At 41.7% G+C, this 3,570-nt stretch overlaps 1 long non-coding RNA gene across 1 annotated transcript; it reads right to left on the bottom strand.

The window, feature by feature from the left end:
- Positions 1-673: 673 nt before the first annotated feature.
- LOC140397039 (uncharacterized) lies at positions 674-2,702 on the bottom strand. The gene is made up of 3 exons (XR_011936673.1): positions 2,595-2,702; positions 1,979-2,110; positions 674-983 (listed from the first exon to the last, which is right to left on the bottom strand). It is a non-coding gene; the product is annotated as an uncharacterized lncRNA (long non-coding RNA).
- Positions 2,703-3,570: the final 868 nt, after the last annotated feature.

Here is a 3,570-nt window from a genome sequence, read left to right as displayed (position 1 = left end):
CAGACTCGATGATTCGCATGGCCTCCTTCTGCACTGTAAATTCTATGATAATCAAATGTGAGCAGATCCTGTCTCGAAGAATTCTCTCCAGTACTGGGTGATACTGGGTGATACTGCCGATGATCTCTTGAGTGGGGCAACACTAATGGAAATGAATATACAAATTGGGGAATTGAAGTGAGAAAACTACGTTAAATTCTGATTACAGCCTTCAGGACCCGATTGTCAGGGGCAGTGCTGGAATGAATGTGTGGGACTTTGCTGCTGGGAGAATGCAGTGATCGCTGTTCCTCGAATACATGATGTACGGGCTCAATAACTGGGCAGTAAGATGTCTAACAACACCAGGTTAAAGTCCAAGAGATTTGTTTCGAATTACTAGCTTTCGGAGTGCAGCTCCTTCACCTGAGAAAGGAGCTGAGGTCCGAAAGCTAGTAATTCGAAACAAATCTGTTGGACTTTTATCTGGTGTTGTAAGACGTCTTACTGTGCTCACCCCAGTCCAACGCCGGCATCTCCACATCATCAATAACTGGAGATAAAACAGAGAAATAATGCATTTATCACTCCTAATCTTAATGTAATGGTGCAAGAGTGAGGGATTTTACCAAATGGTCTTCCAATACACCTGACATGAAACAGCATCAGTTATTTAATTATAATGCCGGTTCGGTTCCACAATGCACTGCGATTTAACACAGCTTTAACATGGGCAGTGCAATACTGGATATACATTCTATTTTGTTTTTCATTCCTAAAGAGACAGAATGCAGATTCTTTCACACAAAATAAGGAGAGAAATGTGATTCTAAGAAACACAACAGGAAGTAATCTCTCATTCAGTCAAATACAATATTGATATCGGGCAGCAAAGCATAATCAAAGCGATGACATTTTGGAAAAGTTCTGATGTCTTCCATCAGATTTAATGTAGAATCATATATCTGTGGACGTCACCTCAGGGATGTGGAGTTGACTATTATCTGAGATGGGTGAAAAGAAAGAAGAGATCATCGAAAGAAATCACATCTACATGTTTTCTCTTTCGTAACATTTCAAGTGCAACTGGCCTTTTAAAATTCTATCAAAAACATTCTCCGTTTTTTCTCTCATAAACTCTCACTCAGTGAACCGTGGGAATAGTCCAGGAGACCCAAAATTATACGGGACACGGAACGCCCCAGCAGCGCGCCACATACAGAGGGAAATGGAACTAACCATCACCGTTTAACAGTGCAATGCAGATTTGTAAACTTTAGATGTAAACGGTCACTGCCCAATGATGGTAGAACCCCCCGGCCTGTGACACAGATAACATTGGTATTGTGAGAAGGTGTGGAAGGAACCGATAACGCTGAGTCAATGAGGATATGACTGTTGTACACTGTGGGGATGAGCATACTTCAGTTAAACATTGGGCTGAAAGTTAGATGTTTTCTTTAAATTATTTGCATTTGCGACATGAACAATTGCAAATCCCACTTTGTTCCATGATCGATTAGAATAACTTCAATCCAGAGAGAGTCAATTCCTCACAAGAAGGTTGGTGACTGAGGGAATAACCAGAGCTGATAATCTATTGGGAACGCAGTCGCAACAGAAGACAGCAAGAGGGACGTGGAAAAGTACAGGGGTGTCATCAAACATCCAAGCAAATTGAAACATGCGCGATGACCAATGGAAGGACCTGGAATTTGAAAGCCCAATAATGTAGAAGGGTCACCCCCAATGGCATGAAGCACATCAAGAGACTTCGTGGAAATGCGCAAAGCCGAACTTGAGTTGTGAAAAGTTGATGATCCTCCTGTTAAACAACCTGTTTTCCCAGCCCATCAAGCTGCCCCAGATGTAGCAAAATCTGCAGGTCGTCCATTGGGCTCATCGTTCATCCTAGAGCCTATCTCAGCGGAGCTGGAGAAAATCATCGACGGAAGCGAGCGATTCTCAAAGAAACAGAAGAATCAAAGGATTATCTTACCCAGAGTGTGGATATCACCGCTGAACTTTCCCAATGTAATGCGATCATCAGACCCAGGATCCTGCAGCATGTGTCCACTCTGGGCGTCAATGGTTTCAGTCTCAGCATCGTCATAGTCGGCAGAAACAGGAGCTGAGAGGCACAGGTGTTTGCAGTTGAAGTTACTTACGTCCAAAGGACAGTTAGAATGATATACTTTAATCATTCTCTCCCAAGTAATACCGGGGCAGGAAAGTAGATCGATTACGGTATGATGTCATTGAGTTTGAGTGGAGAGAATTATTGAGCCAGCTTGTGCGGCAGTATTTTCAATTTTAGTTTAAATTCATACTGTTCCCAGAAAATGTACATCCCACCAACCTGCAAACATTTCACAGCCTCCATAGGCTTGTGTAGAATCACAAGGAAACGTTTATTTTTAATTAATTTATTTTATTGGGAGAAATGATAAGACGTTGTTTCAGACTCAAGCAGTTTCGATGTTTCGGTTACTGAAATCATTGTGCAATACCTGAGATCCTTGAATCTCTCATTTAATAGTTGATCTGTTTTGGTATTTCAGATATTACAGAGTGAAGAACTGAAACGAGATGGTGGAAAGTAAATTTCTACATACCCTGCATATTTGAGCATTCATCTTCAGGATATGCGGATCCAGGATCAGTGTCACCCAAACTGTGACTGCTGTAATATTCAATCTGGTTGAGAGTGTTAATCGTTGCAGAATCTGCTAAACAGAAAGTGATTGGTTAATGGATCAGTTGTTTGTGGTGGAGTCATCATAAAATCATCACGACACATAATATTTCAACCAATCAGAGGCGAGGTATCAATAACTTCACCATCATTGTGACAATGTCCTGGAATTGATACATGACTCCACTTTGGAAGAACATTCAACTTTGGGAGATCAGGCGAAGAAACTGCACAAACTTTTCAGGACAACTATACAGAGGAACATAGAGAGACATAGAAATATGGAACGTAGGAGCAGGAGTGGGTCATTCGGCCCTTCTAATTCGTTCTGGAAATCAACATATGTGTTTTGGGCTCAATTACTTTTTGTAGTAGCAAATTACACAATATCATATCCAAGTGAAGGAAGTAATCCTGATTGCATTTTATAGGTTTCAGATAGATGCCACAAACGCTCTGCATTCTTCTGAACTCAAGCGTAAATTATCGTGAAGGACTCACTATTTCCTCATATGTCGGACCCACCATTATAGGGATCCATCTGGTAAATATTCGTTGCACTCCCTTTATGGCAAAAACAAATCACCCCTCAGATAAGGTGACCAAAACTGTACAATATTCCTGGTGTGGTCTCACGAAGGCACTTTATAATTGCACCATGACATCCTGTTCTTCTACTTTTATGGCCAGCAAACCAGTTGCCTTCTGTTCCACCTGCTGTACCTGCAGGATTACCTTCAGCGACTGGTGTGAGAAGACACCCGGGTCTCGTTGCACAAACCGCTCTCTCAATTTATAATCAATCAGATGATATTCTGTCTTCTTACTTTTGCCGCCAACCTCACATTTATCCACATAACACTGCATATCCCCTGAATTTTCCCACTCAGCTCGGC

The sequence above is a fragment of the Scyliorhinus torazame genome, chromosome 20 (assembly GCF_047496885.1).
Source record: "Scyliorhinus torazame isolate Kashiwa2021f chromosome 20, sScyTor2.1, whole genome shotgun sequence".
NCBI lineage: Eukaryota > Metazoa > Chordata > Chondrichthyes > Carcharhiniformes > Scyliorhinidae > Scyliorhinus > Scyliorhinus torazame.
This window is presented reverse-complemented; position numbering and strand designations above follow the sequence as displayed.